This window comes from Cylas formicarius, unplaced genomic scaffold (assembly GCF_029955315.1).
Source record: "Cylas formicarius isolate icCylForm1 unplaced genomic scaffold, icCylForm1.1 PGA_scaffold_6__28_contigs__length_40554024, whole genome shotgun sequence".
NCBI classification, from domain to species: Eukaryota; Metazoa; Arthropoda; class Insecta; order Coleoptera; family Brentidae; genus Cylas; species Cylas formicarius.
The window spans coordinates 5121953-5146051 of record NW_026844347.1 but is presented as its reverse complement, the minus strand read 5'-3'; the positions used below and the strand labels follow the sequence as shown (position 1 = coordinate 5146051).

Sequence of the window (24099 nt, the reverse complement as noted above, 5' to 3'; positions counted from 1 at the left end):
AAAGCTCGGAAAAAGTTCACGATAAGGTGTTTCCAGCACATCGTCGATTTATTAATAGTTTCCATATTGACTATCATCGGGATTAGAAAATTTGACTTGTTTCATTTTCATATATGAATCGGAATAGTGTCGGTATACTTCGACCAGAATTATAGTGCTTTTACAACCGACCCCGTCATTAACTTTGTCTACTGTTTATTACTCCAAAACCACAGCCCCTTATAGAACACCCTGCCGAGCAGACCCGTATCCGTAACCATTCCAGGACCGTCCTAGGTATTTATCTACCTACCCTAACACCTTCAAAAAATGTTTAATTGTAAGATTCTAATAAAGATTTATCTGTACTCCTATGACGTACCTTTATCTACCCAGAATATAATCTATAGTCTTCAAAAAGACTTTTGTTATTTACAAATCGAAAAACTATGTAGAAGACACAAAAATACAAGAAGAAGAATGTTGTTAATCGACAGGCACATAAGACAAAAATGATTCGGAAATACTCCGCAGCATCAATGCTTAATCAAATTTAAAACGGTCCATTTACGTTTCAAATAAAAATTTCAAGTTTCTACAAATATTCGTTATCATCCGTCTACTTAATGCAGAATAAACATCTGTTGGGATGGGTCCTGCGAAGGTCAGCGGTGAAGGTATCGTAAAATATTTAAAATGTCAAAGCAATAAATTCACTATATATTTGGTTGTACAATACGCGTCACTTGGGTTGTGAGACTAGCGTATCAAAATAGAAATAAAACTACCGCGACCAATTCATCCGTGTAGCCCGAAGCCGTATTCGCAAGCACGTAATCTAATATTGATATTGCTTGTTTCGATCCTCGAATTTGATACACCTTTAACACTGAACCACCTGAATAATAAATATTTAAACACATTATGGACAAAAAAGAACATGCAGTGGAGTAATTTCTTATACTTGGTGATTTGCTCTACAGGGAAATGTACGGTCACCGCTATTATAAAGTTATGCGATTCGAATATAATATTGAAATTTTTTAGTCTGTAACTTATTATTTACTCAGGTAAGTTTTTGGTGTTTGTTGTACGCGAAGGACTATTGGAATCGCTCTATCGCTCCGTGCCTCCTGATAGTTATTAATCTGGTAGCAATTAACTTCCGGCAATATCTCTTTATCATATTCGTAGCAAAAAGAATTCCGGCATTCGTAATTATGGTAATTCTGAAAATACAAAATAGTATATTATGCAACAAGTTTGACAATAGTATATTATGCAACAAGTGCTGTAAACGGCATTTGACTCAAGAGTTTATTTGACACGAGCGGAGCGAGTTTTAATAAATGAACCCAACGTGTTGCAAACTGTACTTTTTATACGACCGTTAGTTTTTGGGTACCTTTTCGCAAAACAACACGAATACATTTACTGACATGACCGTCAGAATTGACAAACGTCAAAATTCAAGCGTGGGAAATATCTACGAAATCATCCGATTGCTCCCAAACCCGTGCGGTAAAATCCCGGAAATGTCCGAAGTGGCTCGGATTCATGGGAAACGAAACTGACGTGGTAAACTGACGCTTCCAGCACGCTAGATCGGTGGGTAATTAGGTATTTTACAGACTGGAGTAGAAAAAAGGTATTTGAGTCACGAGATTTGTTTTGGCACAAGCGGAGCTAGTGCTTAATAAACAAGTGACTGAAAAAGTATATCAGACCTGTTAGATACGACACGTTTTTGACGACTGTTAGGTTCTGGGTACATTTTTGCGAATACGTTCACTAAGTATCCCTCAGAATTTAGAGAAGGGAGCAGAAAAAATAAGTTTTGGTGACGTGAATTTTTATTGCTCAATATGTATGTTTGTCCGTTTCAACAGATTTACTTTTACGCTTTTCGGACTACACCATTTTTGCCTATCTGGTGAACCTGTTTAGAGATTTTTTGCTCAAAATTGTATTGGGCATATAAAAAACTAGAGCACATTTTCGTTGGTCATTGATTTTAATAAAAGCTAAAACTCACGCTCCCAAAGCGATAGGCATTCAGCTGCAAAACCTCTGTCTATTGTTTTACCGCGAAGCGGTATTATAATGAGGTGTATTCGACCTTTACGGTCATTCGTCTCCCTCGAGCCATCGCAGTACAATGGAAAAGGATTATGCCTTCTTCACATACCACGTGCGTTGCGTGTTCGATCTCTCGTCAAACGGTTTTAACCGGTAACGGTGTCAACCAACTATGTGCGGTGGAAAATTTAATGAGATTTACAGGTAAAGTTGCAGCATGGCTTTTGTTTTTTTATCAGTAGCAAAAGACTTCACGCCATGATTTTGTCATATTTAGCAGCTTTTTAATTGCAGGACGTTGCGTAGTCGCTTGGTTTTTTTTTAGTTATCGACATTGTTTTAACCAAATAGTTGTTACTTTAAAATTCCCAACTGTGCATTGAGGGCCATTTTGAACAGTCAGCTTCATTTTTAGTCACAGCTTGATCACGTCATGCATCACTCAGTTAAGATATTCGTGCTATTTTGCAAAAATGTACCCAAAAATTAATAGCCGTAGAAAAACTCTCGCCTGACTGCGCCCGCTTGTGCCTAAACAAACTCGTGATTAAATCTTGCTGCATAATGTATTTTTTTTAAATATTTTTTTAACAATTAAATTTACCAGCTTTACAACAAAATAACTAAATCTGGACCGAGGTATAAAATGACAACTTGAAATAATTAAGAAAGTAAAGTGCTCATGGAAATGACATAGATGGATGTAAATATAGTTCTTTCACCAGAGTTGGTACTTAAATTTTTGTGAAGAATTTATTTATTGTCCTAGGTCTAAAACATCTATTGAATGACCGCCATTTTTATATTTCGGACGACAGGCGTTTAGAAGATCATAATTTTGTTTGAATCTATTTTTAAACCTTCGCATGTTTTGAAAAAGGCAACAATTGATGGCGTAAGTTCATTTGAATAGTTAATTTCAAGAGTCATAACCTAAGTATTGGTCTACTCGGACTTAATGAATTTCTTCTTTTGGGGGCACATAATAAATAAGATACACAAAATTCTTTGTGATAATGTAAAACTTCGGCAAATCGATACGTTACGAGACAATTCGAATTAATTAACAAAATAATTAACAAAATTAACAAAACAAAATAGTGGTCGCTTGCAGTATTTAGAATACTAAAAAAATACTACAATTGACCAGTCAATTGACCGAAATAATTTTTAAAAATACCATAAAGTTTATATTTATTTCTAGTGTGCGTTACTTCGAATTCGCGTCGTTTTGGGAACCAAATGGAGTCGATATTATTATTGGGATTCTCCAAACTGCTTAGTGTATTCGGGTATTCCTTGAAGAGGGTTATAGGTAAATTGGACACACAAACGTATAATAATTTATTATAAAATACACATTATTATTGGATAATGATAGGTAACACTCTACAATTGTAAGATGTAATTTAAAACATTTTTTGATTAGTCAATTAAGAAGTGGTCAATGGACGGTCAACTAACCAGTCCCAACACCCTCTATGGAACATCAATAAAGTAGATAAAAAATATCAAATAAGCTGGTGTCAGAAAACTGTTGTTTTATTTATGTATAAAGTGGTGTTTTATTTTACATGTCATTCAGGAAAAAAATTGGCGGCTAACCCGACATTTTGGTTTTTTACTTACCTTGATATCGGTAAAAACAAAACAAAGTTACAGCTATTCAAACTGTTATCAAGATAAATTGAACGCAAGTACAAAATATTCCTTTTTAATATCACATAGCATTGTTTTAAGGAATATTTCATAATAATTCTGTTCACAAATGTATACTCAAATTAAAATAAAGAAATGTTTAGATGAAACCCCTTTACAAACTGGTTTTATTGATTTTTGATATGTCAAGAACTAAAAAGGATTTAATTAATATACATATCTTGGAAACTCTATCAGCAATATGTACTGCTAATGTCATTTTAATTAGTTACAGAAACCTTACGACTATCCATTGATTTAATTGCACGTTTCCGTAGCCTTTTCCCTTATTCAAATATCGCTGGAAGTTCCTTTAGATCTAGCATCAATATATAAATTTAATTGTATGTATATATGTATCTGTTATTAAAAAGGTGGTAAATGTAAGGCATTTTTTTTGGTTAGGTATGTAGGCTATGCAAATATCCTTTATTGTTTTTGTGTTCACTCATAATTTTAGTGACCAAACATAAGCTTTAAATATTTTTAGCAATATCAGTTCATCAAAGTGACGAAATCGATGATAAGTTAATGTGTCACTAAATGGAGAAGTTTGTTTAGCTTATAATAGGCTACAATTACTTAACAGGTTATTTTACTAGAGGTGGCCAATTTATTGATTAGGATAATTTCATTATTTTTTATTTTAGTACGAAAGTTATTATGTTTCGTTTATTACATTAAAAAAAACGGTAAAGTTATTTTAGATTAACCTTAATATTTTTAAACTTCCAAAATTATTTTTGAACCCTCTATGATGTCTTTGACATTGACAGCTATATATGCTTCGACCTAACTAAATACTCAACACACAAACATTTTCTTAAGACCATAAGCCAACTAGTTGTTACTATCATTTGTGGAAAAGCGAAGAATTAATATGTACTTAATTTAATATTTTTCTTATCCGATTCAGAAATTTTCAGAAATTAACAGCATTTAAAATGGCCGGAAATGGAAAAAAAGTGGTTGGTCAAAAATCTGGGAGCTATCTTAGACAGCAAACTTAGATTCAAAGAACACTTAAAAAAATATTTCAAAAATCTTTTGCCTCCATGAAAGTTTTATGTAATAATATCAACTGAAACGAAATGTCTGTGAATCCCTCCAATCTAATCTAATCCTCTCTAATTTAAATTATTGTGATTGTGTCTATGGTTTTTGTTTGCATCAGGAAAGTGAGAAGCATGTTCAGATAGTACAGAATAATGTATTAGGGTTGTCTATGGTGTGAGGATATTTTATCTTATACAACGATATAAAATAGCTCAAAATGAATGAGCGAAGGATCATACACTTCTTGACATTTTTGTTTAAGGTAATAAATAATCCTAATTCGCAAGTTTACATAAGAAATCGCTTAATATTTCGTAACACTGTCCACAATATTAATGTTAGAAATAACGCCAAACGAACTATGCCACATCATAACACTGCAATCTTCCAGCGTTCATTTTCATACAACTACGTAAAGTATTCCAACCAGTCATTACATAATTTCAGAAGAGAATATAAAAAATATCTGAGTTTCAAAATGTTATAAAACCAAATACTTGTCCTCCAATGTTATAACCTAAAAGTTACTGTAATGTAGATAATTTGTTTTTTCTATAACTTACTTCCACAGGTATAATTACAGTAATTTCTCTGGATAAAATTTTTATAGGTTTAAGAGAGTATCGTTGAACTATGTTTGCCTCTGTTTGGTTCGGTAGAGTAGAGGCTAAACTTGCGCCAAACTTGGACATAACTTTGTTATATCATATTGTTCAAATAAAGTCATTATTATTATTATTAATATCATTATCTAGTTCAGAAGTAGATTTTTGCAGTTAAATTCGCGACTACTCCGTACAATTACAATATCAAAATTATACCAAGTTATTTTAATTGTTATGACTCAAGCTTTTTTAAATTTATTTAATAACAATGCATAGGCAATTGGTCATGAGTCGTTTAGAAGATACAGTGATTCATAATAATTAGATACATACAAGCTTCCAGCGCGCTTAAGATCGGTAGAGCAATGAGCTTGAGACAAATCTATCGCAGATTTTTTTCAGGCTTTCTTAAAATGTTATCAAAGTTATAGTTTAATTTCAGAATTTTCTGAGGGATCTTGAATTTTATGATTCTCCCGTGTGGTATATATATATATCCGGACAGTTTTATTAAACCGACCTACACACCGCGGTTTAATCCGACATATGGATATATCCGTGTGGACGTTGCCGTTCGTCGTCGCACAACCGGCGAAAATTAAATTATTTAATTAAGTTCGTTGTTGGCGTATGTAGCGTCGGATTGCGAGCCGCTAGTTTTATGGAAAATAAGTACGGCAACCAACGATCAAAATTTAATTTTCGCTGCGAATTTCGGATGAGGTTCAAAATTCATAAATTTTTAAGTCATTGGATATTCTTTTGTAAGAAATATTCTAGTATAGCTGTCAGCAAGCACTTTGCTTATCGGTGCCTTACCCTAATTTGTGTGCCAAATAATGATGGCGCACATGAAACGCTTTTATTTCGAAAATTATTCGATTTATGAAAAAGATGGTTACTTCATAGTATTGTTGTTTATAAATGAACTTTTATATTGCAAAACAAATGAGCACGTGAGTAACTTTAAAGAATTAAATGGAACTTTATATACTTTGGCTGGCTTTATGTGTTTTAATTGTTAAGAGAGCAGTCCATGTAAAACTAATTTAATCTCAAAGTTCCTTTAAAACCAACTTTGTATTTTTGTCGGAAATCGAATATCTTTGGAGATAAAGGGATAGTGTATTTATATCTTTTAGGGTTTCGGCATTCACACACAAGTCACATGAACACACGAACATTGTGCCCATGATAAGGTTATGGTTAAATTATAAAAAAGTTGCAAAATTTAATACGCCAAGACGTTTGCCGATTTGGTTAGTTTTTAGTTTTTTCTGGTGTTCTTTAAACATCAGACTGCAATTCGGAATACATTTGTTATATAATACCTGTTTATTTTAAAATTATTAGTAAGACCGGATATTATTTTCAAAGTAGATCCTATATGTGCCGTACCTAATTAATATCTTCCTTAATATCAACTTTTTGGCTAAATTATAACTATAAGTTCGTTTCCAAACATGATGTATTATATTAATGCTGTATATATCGCAGGCCTACTGTAAAATCAATTTATTTTTTTTAATTTAAATTTTCATTCATATTTTTTATTTATGTTCTTAAAAATTTGCTAGATATATAATGGTTATGCAGCAAACAGCCAAAATTATTTACTATAAAATCAAAGCATATTCTAATTTATTTAATAACAATGAGGATTCCAGTATCCATTGTTTTGTTAAATTTATTTAATAAGAATTAACCCTTTTGCGTATGATTACAGATCCAGCCAATTTAAATTATAATATTTATTTTGCTAAAAGTCAATGAGTTACGTACTTGTTTTCCGGATGGTGCAATCTTGGTATTTACTGTCTTCTCCTTTGTTCGAGTAACGTAAACGTAACCAAACCAAACCCCATATTGGGAGAAAAACTATTCTGGCACAAGCAAAGCGGTACACTAAAAGCCAGATTTAAATATAAATAGCAGATGCTCGATTTTAGCATCTCAAACACGCGAAGCAACAATGTTTATGAGTTTAATTAACGATTTAATGACCCAATCGACTTCCTTAAGGTTTTTTAATAGTTTTCGTGGTGTAAGGAAGAACAGATTATTTCAAACTAAGTAGAATGACTTTTTGCGATTTATAGAACTGATAAAATGCATTTGGTCATTTTTTTTTCATTATTAAACCTCAAATTTCATGATAATGCGATAGTATGACGAAAAATTAAAGAGTTTGAAAACATTTTAGAAATCGTTGTCTAGTTAACAATAAAATAATGATCAGAAGACCCAATTTGTTACGATGGCGAAATATTAGTTGAAGGACATGCCCCTGTAAGAACTTGCAAGAAAAATAAAGGTTTTTTAAAACATAATTGTGTTTGATTTTTTATGTTACTATACTCAAACATCTGTCTTTTTACATTGGATATATGCAAGTAAAATTTTGTCGAGCACATTTTTAATTAATTAATTACACTAACTAGTGAATTTAATACAATACAACAAAATAATAATGACGTAGTAACAAACAAAAATGCGCATTACGCAAATACAATTTAATGTATGTATACAGTTTCTATTTATTTTGAAAGTATAGATTTTATACTCCCATGATCAGTATGTAACGAATATGTTTTCCAATTTCCAAGCATTCGCTCCGATTGTCTTTTACATAGTTGTGCACGTAAGATGACGCAGTATCCGATATGATAAGGCAGGCAAGAGTTAGATACAGAAGTTTGCTTTTAGGTTTTTCCGAGTGTTTAGGTTTTTTTGGCCAGGTACCAACTTTATTATTTGAAATTGTATATCTATAGTGACAGATTCGAAGAGTATACATTTTAAGTTTAGTGACTTTTCGCAGCCGAGGTTTTCATCATCTTTTGATACAAACAACAACTGTCATAACTATGGTGCTTTGAATATTTTTCATATTTAATGTACAGGCGGTTTAGTCACCAAAACGACGGAATTTTCAGTGTTGAGACCCAAAATATTTGAAAATGTAAATGTAAATATAACTAGCATAGTTCCAATTTGCGAATGTTGGTACTACAATCCCTGCTTTGACACTAAAACAGCGTAACCCAAAATACTGAATTTTCCAGGTGGAAATATTTCATCCATTTTAGATGTTACAAGCATTTTTAATTTAGGCTGGTCATATTTCAACATTACCTATTTTTATTTTGATTTCTGGTATTAGGAACTGAGTAAAACAACTAGATTTTGGTTATTTTATTAAATGTGTATTAAAGAATTCCAAAGAAGTAATTAGGTTGTTTTTCTGAACTCCCTTTGACTGGTTCGTTCCTATAAAATGCATTTTTGGCTGAAAATGCGGCAGGTCTTTATTTGTCCAGTGGGGTTATTGTATACTGTTACTGTACGTATGTAGAAGAACCAGACCACTGTCTGCTGGATCTTGATGGGTTTACATTAGATAGCAAAACATTTCCTTTGACTTTATTGTACTAAGACGAAAATGGATTTTTATGAAGTCGCGTTTGATTGAACGTTTACGTCGTTTCGGGAGCTTTTATTTCCATTTGTTTATCATTCGCTATTCCCCGTGCTTTTGTTTACCTTTCGGTTCACGTACCTCTGGGATAGCGGTGTTTCGTAGTATAGACTGTGGTTCGTTAAACGATGTCTTATGGTCCTGGAATAAACTTGACTCTGTATGAAAATTTTGACTTTGGTTTTTTAGTTTATTATGCAGCCAAATTGGCCGCTTTGTGATTTAATCGCATCAGTAATCATTTTATGCATTTCAGTCGTAACGCCCATAAGAAATTTTTGACAATTTTGTATAATATTGGATCACTTTATATCCTAAGTATTTCATTCAGTGTAGAATAAGATCAAGCAGCTTGGTTATAGAGGGAAGTTAAAAAATCATAAACCGCTCACATCTTACTTCACATACGTCTATATAAACCGTGCCACATAAATTTCTATTCTATTATAACTTTTAAAAGCACTTTTATTAAAAAAAAATTGAATTGCTTTTCTAATTTACTTTCATTTTCCTGAATATGCCGAAAATAACCTGATTGTTAATGTAGTTCAGTATTTTACTTACTCACTCCTTAATTCAATATAGATTTGATCAAAATTGAACTAGAATTTAAATGTGAAAACCGCATTTTATTATATGCATGCGTCTTGATATATGCATATTCTGAAATCTGGAAATTTGTAACCCTGTTTGTCGTATTGGTATTTCTTCAGTGAAATTAAAAACACTTTGGTGCATGTCTTGTATTGCGTATAATCAGAAAGCAATGAGCGAGCCAGCATATACAGGCAAATATCAAAGATGGTGCTACGTTTTCGGAGAAACGGCAATGCCGCATCGTTGAGAATATCCTTGATGGACAAACAATTGCATATGTTTTGCGTAATCGTCTAACTTGCCATAGACCGCAAATCACTCTGCGTCACTTTATCGGCATCAAACACTCAAAACACATAAAACTCAGTTTATGATTCACCAGAAGGCAATGGAGACTTGGAGAGTTTGTAACATTATCAAGATTTTAATTAATCAAGCATTTCGCTACCTGTGGAAAAAGATTAATAATAGTAATGTTAATTAATAAATTTATTGAATTAAGTAAGAAGAAATACATTTTATAAGAAATTAAGACATACAGGCTTAGCTCAGTTCAGCATTACAAGAATGGTACAAAAAAAGATATGAGTCTTTGGACAGATATTACTACACCCATATTTTATTTGTGTTAATTATTATAATAAAAATATTGCCAACCCAGGACTAACACGAGACAGAGACCGCATGATTACAGTTCAAGTTTTTCTTCGCGACGAAGATTTTGTTGAGACCTCGGTTTCTTTTAAGGATTGTGGCTTCAGTATTATATTATTTGAGTAGTAATCTTGTTTATTAATGTCAAATTTCTTGTCCACGTCAGTTTGAAATTTGCAAACAAATATTACTTATTAATTATTAAAAGAACATTAGCCGGAGTTTTCAGCCCATTGCTTGGCAGTTGTTATTTTAGTTCATCGATACCTTGACTAAGATTATTCTCAATTCTATCAACCCGATCACTTATAACTTTGACATTACTACCAGCTGTAGTGGATCCTTTTCGTGTACTTCGGATATTCATGTTTACCTCTATAGCACTTTTGAAACAGATAAATGTCTATTTTTACTTGTGAAAAATTATTAATATTGGGAGATTACCGCCACGTGTACTACTCAAACTCGCAATAATTCTAGTAGTAATGAATTTGTTTTTTATTTCAGTTGTCGCATATTTCATTTAATGGCATTTCATTCCAAGGACCACTTAAATTGTCCGTTTTGAATGATTTATTAAATGTGGAATTAATTTTAATCCCGTTCACGGGTTTCGTTCTGCAAACTTTTCATTATTTCGTTTCTAAAAAAAGAAACAAATCCGTCCGACATCAATTTTCATATTGCTGGTACAAGGCAAATATGGTCTTCGGATCTTGCTGAATAATAGGCTATCATCATTTTGCTATGCATTATCTCGAATGCGAAAAGATACCGAAGGGACAGATATATTGTTTTATCCTCAATTGCCCCAATTCCTTCATCAGTAAGGTGTACTAAATTTGTAGTTTTATAGTTTAAGGTTAATTAGGATTTTCCAGTGTTCCAATTATGGAGTTGTTTTGTTGGTCTAATTTAAAGTCACTCCATAACTCAAGTGCACCTTGAAATTGTGCCAAAATAGTAACAAATTGTAACCAAAAACCAAAAAATGTTTAAATAGCTTTCAATAGTGTGTGGTTTTTTGATAGATATTATAGGACACGGGGTAAATAATAATAATACAAAAAACTCTCATATTGGTTCTATTCTCTTTTTTAACGCTTTATTTAATCGTGCAATAATTAATAAGCCTAACACTAGATTAGATTAGAAGAGATGGTAATTCTCAAAAACTGGCCTGTTGGGGATCAAAAATTTTCACTTTAAAAATTAAAACATCCATGTTTTAAAGTACGTCGAAAAGTAATAAAAAGTCAAAAAGCCAAAAAGCAACGACTATGAATATGGCCCAAGATTGTTAAAATTATTTTTACAAAACTTGTGGATTCCTCCTGCGTCGGTTTTTGCTTAGTCGAAATTGCTGACGTTTCGCCAATCATCCTGTTGGCTTCTTCAGAGCTGGACTGAAACCGACGCAGGAGGAATCCAAAAGTTTTGTAAAAAGCATTACAAAGGAAGTTGGAAGTTTCTTCGAAAAATTAATTCGATTATTTTAATGGATAGGTGAAAATTGTGAAACAAAATTTACTTGAATAAAGCTTTCTTTTGAACATTTATTTGGTGAATTAGAAAAAACACTTTAAAAATTAATGGGTTTACGCTACTTGGTGATCATCTTGAAAATCAGGTTGTTGTATTTTTTGACCCTAAGTCTCGATGATGAATTGTTTCCGAGATACAGTACTTTGCCCGCTTATTTGGACACCTTGTTCGTTGTCGATTCCAGGCAGTGGCAAAATAGGAGCCGACATCCCAGCCTGAAAATTGAAAACCAATCCCACCACCAAATAAGGGACTCCATGCAAAGGTTGAATTTGATGCGGGAGGGATAAAAAATACCCACATGATATTAAAATTTTAGATTTTATATTAAACATTTTACAATTTAAAGGCATTTAAAAGAACTTAGCGATAGCGAAGCCTTTATATACAGAAATCTGTGTTCAGATATCTTTTTTTCTTTTTTTGCATCAGCCAAGGTAATACCAGCAAAATTATTTTAGGATTTTGTGCATTATATGTACGTATTGTCTCCTTCCCTATTTTATTTTTACTGTTTCCTTAAAATCATGAAATAAAATTGTCGGTGCTATGCATTTGCCTTTTTTTTCTTGTTCTAGGTTAGTTAATTCCTCAGGCAATTATTTCGGACCAAAGTTACTGTGAAAAAACCCAATTACAGTAATCTGTAAATATCCTGGATTTTCTTTTGGAATTTTTAATACCTCGAAAATAAGTAACATTTTTAAATTGGTTCTTTTGTATTTCGATATTTTCATCATGGCACTGCAGAACCTCTTCCTCGTAAGGAATATTATTTTATAAGTAACACACTAATATACATTATGTGAATAGCTTCAGGAAACTATTCACTGTCGTCTTGGATGGAATTTTCTTATACCGAGGATGCGTCTAGATATCTACGTATACAGCGAAAACCAGTTTCCGTTGCAGAGATCGCGTTTGCTGCGGGGAAAAAAGGAGCCGTAGCGTTCCTTATCTCGTCCACGCATAACTCCGTAACTACTTTATAAAAAAATTAATTGTCACCTGTCCATAAATCGTGCTCTCGGTGTCTCGGCATTTTTTAAAGTCGTATTTTTGCTATCGTAAAGGTCTTTGGATAACAATAAACTTACAGCTTGTCTCTTTTTCGATGAAAAAGGAACTTTTGTCATAATAAAGATTGATTCATTGCTTTTTCGTTCATAATGGGTAGAGGGTTTTTTAAAGAATCTTGTGCAGACAAACTTGAGACAAAGCGACCGGTGATTTCTAATGAATGGATGGTCTTTCGTGACTGCCGCAGGAAGTATGCTGACCGTAGTATCAGTATTTGGAGATGATAACGCTGTGCATGGTTTCCTGTGGTGGTGGAGAGGTCCACCTTCCTCTCGGAGGACTGAACGAAGCGGCAACAAATATAACCAAAGTATTTTTATATTAAATCATGATAAAACTCACTAAGAAGCGTGGATGAAAGCGTCTCATTGAAGTATAACAGAAAAATGATTAAGACAAGCTCATTTAAGAAGTTTTTACGAGTTTAGTCATTTTTGATTGCTTTGTACTTTAATATTTATATTTGTTTTTTTTTCTATTCCCTACTCTAAAATACTTTAAGACGTCAGTTTCGTTACCCACTGTCGCGGGCCACTTCGGAAGTTTCTGGGATTTTAGTCATGGGTTTCGGAGCGATCGTATGTTTTCAGTCAATTCTGATGGTTACATCACACTCGTTTCTTAAACATGTATGGGCGGTTCAAATTGCTTCTTTCAGTGATACAGGGCACAGGGCGTTAAGGAGAAGAGAACAGAAGAAGTTTTTATCATGGAACTTTTTTTTATCTAATTTGATATACATCTTTTGGCTTCAAAATATTGTTCGTAATTTTTTCTAACAGCATTCGTAAGAGATTTATTGCATCGCATTTTCCTGCATGACCAAATCGCTGAAATCTGATGCATATGATGTTTTGTATGTTGGATTCACCTGCCATGGAATGGAGAAAGGGAATCAGGGGAAGGGACCGTGGTTCGCTATTATCAGAGCATGGAATAGTGGACAGGATTCCATAACTTATATTACATGTTGCTCTATTGAAAAAGCAACATGCACTCGTAAAAAAGATCAATCGTATACGTTTATAATATCTTGTCACAACGTAAGCGAATGACTTCGCTGGAATGAACTAAAAATTGTATCAAAAAAACCAGAGCAAAAAATTGATACGGTGGCCAAAAAAGGCGTTATTTACCTGTGATTGCCCGTATTCCACGAGCTTCTACCTAATCAAATGAACTGCATGTTTAATCAGCAATGAATAGTCTATCAAGGAGGGTGACAGAGTCAAATAGAGCCGCTCTTGATACCTCATCAAGGTCCGGATTAATTAGCCCGAGGCAGCAACACCCTCTCTCATTTTAGATTTACGGTATCGTCGTATGTAGGCATCACGTGTTAAGCTAATATTATTTATTAAGCATTTTTCATTTAATGCTTCGAATGTTCCACATTTAATTGCCATCATTCGTTAAGAAGTTTTGGTTTATTTTTACGAAAATTTGTTTCCCCAAATTGATGGTAATAAAACTGTGGATCAATTCAGGGATCGTTCATAAATCCACATCGACAGATAGGTATAATAAAATAAAGTAATTTTTAAAGTACTCTACCAATGAAGAATAGAAAATGGATTTTAAAGGGACGTTACCACTAGAACCGGCGTAGCCGATTGAAGCCGTTCTGCAAAGCTGATTTGCAAAATATGCCGTCATTTTGTATTGCTTTTACTGTTTCCTTCATGTCCGCATTTTATAGCTATTTAAGATCAATGTTTGATGACGGCGACGTATTCATCTTTATTTAAATAATGCCACACCGCCGACCAAGATTTTGCGTTAGAAGAGAGTACAAGTGATAATCATGTAAATAGGAGCTGGACCATTTCAGAAATTTACCAAATTCTAACCAAATATTTAAGTTAATGTTGGCTACATATATGAAAATTGCTTGTGCGATTGAAACTTCAATAGTTGCGTTAATGCAGTCAATATCCTTTTTTTTTGTATTTAGAAGTAGATGGGTAGAAATGGGGATTTTTCTCTTTTTTGTCATTTTCGTTAATACTAATTGTAGTTAAGAGTAATAAAAAATTATTTATTTCTCAATTTTTCTACCTGTTTTCTGAGGATAAATCGTTTATTAACTGGTATTTTGTGAAATCACATCAAGTCGATACGAGATTCTAGATTCAACTTAAAATAAATTTTTACTAGCTAACCAAAACCTAGATTCATGTCGCTCGCAGGTATTAGTCCTTAGTGGTTGGTTGGTTACTTTAACTAACAAAAAATCTTTGAAATAAATGAACGAGAGAAACGCGGAGGGAATTTGTAGGAAAAACCGGTGCGAGCGCCTATAAAAAAATTTGCCTTCCCTTATAACCAAAAGATTTTCCATATGTAGCGGACATAGGTAGGGACACTGTATGTATACTTACCTGCTAATTTTATATTCGAAGCAATTTTTCATCCGATTCGGAGACTAGCCGTCCATATTTCCCTATTTTGTTATATTAATATTAATTGCGTTTGATTTTGATGTGCCGCATTTTCTGGTTAGCTCGCCGTTTAGCGAGATATTAATCTTCTGTACTCGTGGAAAGTTTGATTCCACTTCTTCATAATTTGGTAAAGTTGCGATGACGCTATTATTCCTTACATTTTGTGTAAAATACGAGTCTTTGGGGAAATTAGTATTTTCTCGGTTTATATCTTTAGGTTTTACGAAGCTACGCAAATATCTATTAAATATATTATTTTTTGACCACATAGGACGAATTTTTTAATGATTGTAAATAATGAATAGTTATAAAACAAAATTACAACTAATATCAACATCGAATATTTCATGGTTCATCTGTCCATTTTGTAACAAAATATATTTTCTTGTATACAGTCTGTTAGAAGTGTTATTATCGGTCATAGTTTATTTTATTATTTATTCGAAATTTGCCGACTGATCCAATTTTTGTAGCAAAAAACTTTACCGATCCATCAAAGTTTCAAACTTCAATCCGCCAGCGATACCCAATTTAGAACGGTTTGTTGTATATTTTTCCTTACTCGCCCGCAGACAAATCGAATTGGGTAGAATTTTTGATTGTGCGGAAAGCTACCCAAACAATAACAGTCGTGATATTTCGTTTTTTGATTTCTGCAAACTACATAACGAGGTAACAAGAACGAGTATATTTATTTTTGGATTTTGACGCATCCTTTAGTAGGTATGAAAATAATGATCTTATTTTTTAAATGCAAAGGATTAAATGAAACTCTACAATAGTCTGCAATTTTAATTTTAAGCCTGGTTATAGGAATAATGCAGTCTTTCATATGAGTATTCGATAGTTTGTGATATTCTGGTATACAGTTTTCCTTAACCAAACTAAATGACGAATGAATGCTCCAATGTTCGATAAAATTCCATCATGACATAACTAACTGAATTACGAAAGGGTCGAGCAGTCGGAAAAAGCAATCCGATTGAGGAAATTTAATTTATTAACAGCGACCATTACCCACGTCACAGGAAACTCTACGCGACGCGACTACATTCAGATTTAGCATAAATGAATAAAAAATACACCTGTATGCAAATAAAAATTGATTTGGAGAAATTGGATATTAGGATCCTGAAATAAAAAATCGGTCGGCTCCCGGATCGAGCGATTCGCTTAGTCGTTTGGATTAAATTTTTATTAAATTGTTTTTTTTTTGGCGTTTTCCAAGATTATTCAGGCATTTAAGAAAAAAGTTAATTAGACAGTGCATTGCGTTTCTAAATTCAGTATCAGGATATTATGGATATTAAAGCGTAACTACATTTTAGAGCTTAAGTCAGCCCACATGCCGATTGATTGCTGAATCTACAAGGAGATATTATTTAGGAGCTCTCCTAAAATACAAAATGAATTTCCTTTCTTTTATAGAAACCTAAATTTAATAAAATAATAAAAACTTGGGAAAAGGTTATAGTGTCTCGGGTATAGCTGCTTTTCACTGTTATTTTCATTTTCAATTTGGACTATATTTGAAGTAGTTATTAACTAACATTTAGTATTATTTATATTGTTGGTTTATCTGTAATCGCGTACTTCTTAATTTTGTTTTAATTTGTTTACTCTACAAATAGAAAATAACAATAAATCTTCAAACTCTAGCTCCTTATAGATCGACCGTGAAGCGTTTGTGGATACATTTTATAAGGAAAAAAAGCTTCAATTTAACTTGAAAAATATATCACTGAAATATCAATTCTGAAATTTGAAACACTCAGTATAAAATATATCCTGAAAGAAAGAAAGTTAACTGCAGAATATTTACTGTTTGTCGTTTTGCGGAAAAAATGTGTTAACATTATTTAGCATGGGATGGACTGCAAGACAACCGTGCCCTTATTTTTCATAAGAACAAATAGCCAAAACATATATAAGCTCTATAAAATTATTCGAAACATACGTTGCAGCATGTCGAGAAAAGGAATTCAGATTATTTTCTCTCTTCTCAAATAACACCATTGTTGTTATTGTGTGGAAAAGATTGTTAAAATACCAATAAAGCATGTAACCTTTCTAATATTGATCTTCAACCCACAAACTACGCTGTTAATATATGGTCCAAGTTTTGCGTACGTCAAATTTAAATAAACCTTTATGTGTGAATCAATTAAAACCAGGTTATTATCTCGCCGATTCAACGATGATGCTGATTTTTTCTTTGTTTTGTTTTTCAGGTAAATGTTCTTCCATATTAAGCATTTCAAACATGGGTAAGTAATTTTTTCTATTTACCTGCCGCCCATTCAAAAACGGACGAGGAAAGGCATTTTAGCTGGCTAAGTTAGTGTCATTTAATTTTTCTCTCATAAATTGAAATTATTGTATTCGCAAGACTTTGTTTTTGGCAAAGAACATTGCATATTAAATAATCGAAATAATTGAGCGTAAAACCAGTGTTTATAAATACCTAGGCATGTATCACATGGTTTTATTTGGCTTCTGCTTGCTGATTCTACAGTGCAAGTGTGGTTATCTTCAAATAAATCATTGTTTTAAAATCTGCGCCTTGAAAAGCGGGAATTTTTGTCATTTGTTTTAGACCTTAACCTAACTAAACCTTAATGATCTCAGTTGGCCAAGCAAGAACATTGTTTTCGTTACGGCTATATTGTTGTGGTATCGGATCTTAATGTATGTTAGATAGATAGATTGATTGATTCATTTATTGACTACGTTTCGTACAAAAGGGACGTACAATTGTAGCAAGTCAGAAGTGATATTCAAGTGCAATAAAATCAAATTAATAAATAACATAAAGACACACATCTAATACAATTAGACAGTACTATACAGTTTTATAGCGCATCGATACCAGTGACAGTGTCAATGTATGCTCGCAGGGAGTAAAAACAATGACGTTGTAGAAATTCTTTAATAGTATGTTTAAATTTTCTATTGCTCATCTTTTTCACGGTACCTGGCAAAACATTATACAATTTCAGGTTCAATGAGTTGTTTTCAGACTTCCTCAGTCTAAACCTAGGCCGTCTAGGAGATCCCCCGAACGAGTTGAATAAGCATGACAATCGGAATTAGCGCTAAAGTTTCCTTTCGTTCTCTCTATCTCTAATAACTGGTAGTAGATATGGATGCAAGGAAGGGGCATCACTTTGAATTTTTTAAAATAAGGTTGACAATGGTCCCTATATCCTATATTAGCAACGACTCGAATGGCCCTTTTCTGCATTCTAAAAATCTCCACAGCAGCTGAGGAATCACCCCACAGTACCGTGCCATAGCATAAGTGTGAATGCAACAAAGAAAAATAGACCATAAGCAGCGTCCTTGTTCCTATCAGGCCTCTCAGTCGTCGAAGAACGAATATATTGCTGGACAATCTATTTTTCAGGTCTGAGATATGTTGTTTCCAATTTAGACTATCATCGATCCTAATGCCAAGCAACTTGACGGACTGTCCACTATTTACCAAGCAATTGGAGGAAAACACAATACTCTGGGTCTTGTCTAAATTTAATTTAAGATAATTATTTTCGAACCAGACATTAGCCCTGTCCTCCAACATGCCAACCCTAACGGACAACTCCTCGATACTCTTAGCAGATGTAGTGAAGGATGTATCGTCGGCAAACATCACGCACTGATTGGGGGCCATGAAATGATAAAGCTCATTTATGTATATTGTAAATAGTAGCGGGCCCAGGACGGAACCCTGGGGCACCCCGCTTACTACTGATTCAAGTGATGAACGGTCATCCTGGTATTCTACAAACTGCTGTCGGCAATGCAAGTAGGACGCAGACCTCGTATACCATATCTGTATAGCTTTTTAATAAGAAGCTGGTGAGAAACACAGTCGAAGGTCCTGGAGAGATCACTCAAGGTCAAACCAACTAATTCACCCCCCTCGAGGCCCTCAACTATCCCACTCACAACTTTAGACACTGCTTGGATCGTCGAACACCCTCCCCTAAATCCAAACTGACCAGCACAAAGACATTCGATATAAGAAGTTAGCTGATCTTTTAGTAAGATCTCAAAAACTTTTCCGAACAAAGGCACGATTGAAATCGGTCTGTAGTTGTTAGCATCATTTATATCACCTGCCTTATGGATTGGAACTACTCTCGAAATCTTAAACAGCGACTGAAATACACCTGTGTCAATACATTTATTTTCATTCACACATATTTTTGAGTGAAGTTGAGTGACACCATCTATATTATTTTATAAAAAGGAAGGTACTTTGACGTTGATTTCAAAAATCAGTAGCATGGTATAAAAATAAATAAGAACTAAAAGTTAAGATTTTCACGAAATTATATATTTTGACATGACAGCGACAACACCGTTGTCACCATTTGATAAAGACACGGTGTTGTCGAAACAATTGTCATGTCAAAATATATAATTTCGTGAAAATCTGAACTTTTAGTTCTTATTTATTTTGATAAAGTAAAGTAAAGTCAAGTAAAAGCCACCTCAGTTCAATAACATGGTATAGTTATTTTTTACATTAAGGCCAGGATTAGGCAAAAATAGAATCGTCACTTGGTTGGAGATGCAAAATCATGGCGTCACACCAACGCCACTCCTTTTGTGTAATTAAAACAGTTGCGGCCAGATAGCCACTAAATGTATAGAGGTCCTGCTGATAATACAGGATTTTGTTAGACAACTATGACATTTTTGAGAAGGTTCATTCAATATGCGCATGCGCGAGATTTAAAATCTCGTTTTTAACCAATGTCCTTGCGGCATTCGACAAGCAACATGGCGGTTGACAGATCGTCAATAAGTGTGGAAGCGATATTTTTACGGCCCTATTTTCGCAAGATATATTTAGATTCCAATAAATCTTCAGGCAAAAAGAAGTTAAGTGTGTGGATATCGTTGTTTAAATAGAAATGGCGAAAAATGCAGGTTTGTTACGACATATCTTTTATATTAATATTGTTCAAAATTCGGATTCCCAAACTGCAGCAGATACTCGTACTCTGGTTTATAAGTAATTGAAATAAAGGGACATTTCGATTTTAGAACGTTATACTGAGGTGTTAACCTCTGTATAGCAAATTACTATTAAGATTTATACTTAATTTGTAGACCCATTAAACAAACTGCTACCAATATTACGAAAACTAATATACACTAGGAAGAGAAGAAAAAAAGAATTTAAGTTGTCAAAATTATTGAAGAGAGAGGAAAAGTGAAATTTCTGCAATTGATCGGCCATTATTCTGGAGGAGAGCCCTTTCGGTTTTACTCTGGTTTTATTTAAGCAAGTACAATCCGAATCGAGAGACCTTGTGCAACATCAAGTTTTTGTTGTTGGGAGATCTTAGGCTTCAATTATAAATTAATTTGAGCCTTAGCCGTATAAATCGTTATGTAAACTGAAAACTGAAATTATCTGCAACGTTGCCAGTTCTAGAAATTAAAAATTTCCACTAATGTCATGGAATATCATATCAAAAACAACATTGCCAGTCTTTTTCTATATATTTTTTAATTTGATATTTAACTGGCGGCTAAGTCCTTATTTGGTGTATAAATCTAGCGTAAAGCGTTATTCCATTATTGAACCGAGCTGTGACGTAATTAAAATTTACGTCACGGCGAACTTTTACATTAATTTGTTCCCAGGGCGGGTGAATGAGAGGGGATTGTACGGCACGATTCTGTAATTTCCGCAAACGAACAAACATCTTAGCAGTATTTATTGTGCAATAAAGTCGCCCGCCCGCCAAGGAAAGTGATCTGGTTTGCTTACGAAGACCTGTTTGTTTACCTTTTTCATCGAAGTGGGAAGTTTAAATCCACCATGTCATTATTTTTTTCGATTGCCTATTTCAGAAAATTCTTACAATTCTTACACTATTACAAGAAATGTGTTTGTCTTATTAAAATTCTACCTTATTTATTCCAAGAAAAGGGGTATACTAAGTACAATTATTATTTATTTGCGAGAAATTTTCGTTGAAGTAACAAAAGTGAAATATTTATGTCAAGCAATGCAAGCAAGCAAAATTAATTTACATTATAAGGAAGGAAGGAGCAACTTGCGAACAATAATACTTAGTTGAATAAAATGTAGCGAAAGTCGATGTTTTCGCCAAAATCAAATTTGCTATCTTCAGGTCAGCTTCTTCGCGTAGAATCGGCAAAATAAGGGAAAATTTTGTATTGCTTATTAAAAAAATATGTTCTTTATAAAATGTTGTAAGATGATGTAGGTGTAACCTTAGTGACTGTGGGAGCTTCTACAACGGTAAAGAGTTGGAGTATTAGTTATGCCATATTTTCTTACTTTCCCTCTTTTTGCATTTATAGCTTCTTCTAACTGAGCAGATGCCTAAAATAACCTATACTTTACATTTATTTTCTTCAATAGAAACAATGTAACTACCTTTACTTGAAGAAAAATAAAAAACCGGAACAAGATGTTCAGTTGTTCAGATAATATTTTTCACATTCACAATCACCCTATACATGGCTGCAATACAAATGGCGCTGTATGCTCGGCAGCGTGTCAACTCCTGTTCCCGTTGGAATGTCAAACAAGACCGGTTACTGTAATTATTGTAATAAGTAAAGCAAAAATGTAATCAATGCTGTCTCAAAATAGCTTATTTGCTGTGAACGTAATATTATTCTTGTAATTAATTTTTTCGTAAAGTTTGTTATTAAAATTATTTAATTCAGCTCAGGGAAAAATTTGTCTCTGTGTATAAAATACGTCTCATTTCAAAGTGGGTGCAATAATTGAATGTCGTATTTAAAGTGGATGTCTTTAACAGGGGCCTGGTAAAATCGATACGCAATTATTCTGTTCGTGTGACGTGATTTGTAATCGGTCATTATCATTCAGTTGTCACGAGGACTTGGTTGCAGCGGAAGTGACTTGCCGTCTCTCCCAGGAAGATACTTGTGTGTATACGTATCTATCTATCTATGGGTCTCGATTTGACGATTGACACGTAGTTCTACCAATCAAAACAATGTACTTAATATGAAATGCTTGTCTATGAGTAAATTGGAAAACTATCTTTAATTAATAAACACCCATATTTGCGTGATGAATTTGGAATATAAATCCAATCATTTATTCCAATGCCATCTTAATTTCGATTAATTTGATGTTACGGCGAGTTTTACTTTATTAGTGATTCTTTTTTTTTACAAATCTCAAATTTCATAATTTTAACTTTCGTTAAATGTTCTAAGTTTCTTGAACTCTGAATTATTTGATTTTTTTTTTTACTTAAATATCTATTTGGCGATTTGACCAAAAATTCACTTTTCGTAACACACCGTGCTCTGCCTTTTATTTCGCTGGCTATAGCCTGGTACCAGGACGGGTAAAGTCTGTTCATAGATATAAGACAGTGACTAACTGATACGAATTAACGAAAGACCCGGACAAGCTGTAAGAATGAAATATGGCCGAACTTTGCTTAGAATTTAATTATTTGGTGTTTTGTTAGGAAAGATACTAAAAAATATGTATTTATTTATTACCTACTTAAATTACTTAAAATTATTCACATAATATATCAGTATCACATCGCCTGTTCTAATTACGGATCACAATTTTACCTGAATTTAAATTCCGAAACTTTAGGTAATAATCTTGTTGCATTGTATGTTAATGACCACCCTTGGATAATCCCATTCAAAAGCAATTGGTCACTTGCTTATATCTATGTCACTGAATTCCATGACGAGATTGAGGCAATTTTTTCTTCGCTTTGAGAACTTGCTGCGACTAGAACGGTGCAGGGTCTTCATCCACAAGAATGATCGACAACCTCCCTATTAATGAGATCCTGTACTTCCTCGAGTGTATCTTCAAAGGGGAACCGAAGATGTGCGGATGGCTAGTCTAAATATACCGCCTTGGCCACCGAGAATAGTGATGCAACGCAGTTAAGATAAGATAGGAGATCCCGCTGGAATGTAGGTGGTCATGCTCGTCACTTGAAAATTAAAATTGTTGGATATTGATATGAACATTTACATCGACTTTAGCTATTAAACTTGTCACCAAGGCACAACCGCTCGAAACCAGCTCGTGATTGTTTACATCGTGAAATTGATTTTGTGGTCATAATTTATAAAAGCCGTTATAATTTTAATATTCTTGCTTGCTTTAATCCAGAGCCTTCATTCACTTACTAGCCCAATATTATTCGCGAAAAGAAAAAAGAAAAATGGAAAATGGTATATTGTCTACATAAGATTTAATTATCACGTCCAATTGTGTCGGCCTGGTAGCAGACTGTTCAAACCGTTTTGCGCTAATACGGGCCAACTACGTTACGGTTTCGAATTGCCCAGTCGATTTTCATCACGACACAATGCACTTAATTAATTTTCAAATTAAACGTTGCCCGGCGCTGTGTACGTAACGTCCAATGCAAGATGCTTCTATTAGATATGGAATTTAACTCTCATGGAAACTGTAAATAGGAGCTGGCTTTCGGGTACGTTTACCAGCATCGAATTCTGGATTAGCGCGCTTTCGGGCCCAACATCTGCGCTGTGAGTTAATTCGGTGTAGTTTACATTTCGGGTCCGTGGTCATCGAAGTCGATGTTACTTTTTTGTTCGAAATACGTACTCCATGTTCCAAAACCCTTTAAATCTGATCTAGCTTTTTTTGCAGTTATGTAAGTCTAAAGCTGAATGCAATTCTTGACAATGATTCCAAAAGTATTGTATTTACAACCTTCAGGCTAATCTTTACTTGGTTTATTTGAGAATGGAAGTACTTTTAGCACGTAACAAATTGTTCGATGTACTTGTTAAATATTTTTAGAAATCTATTCTTAAATTTGCTATATTATGTTTATTTTATTATAATGAA

General features: G+C 33.5%; 1 protein-coding gene across 7 annotated transcripts in view; it reads left to right on the top strand.

Moving 5' to 3' along the window:
- Positions 1-24099, top strand: part of LOC132704176 (protein sidekick) — a 176754-nt gene that overhangs the window by 15380 nt on the left and 137275 nt on the right. The gene's annotated exons all lie outside the window — the stretch shown is intronic.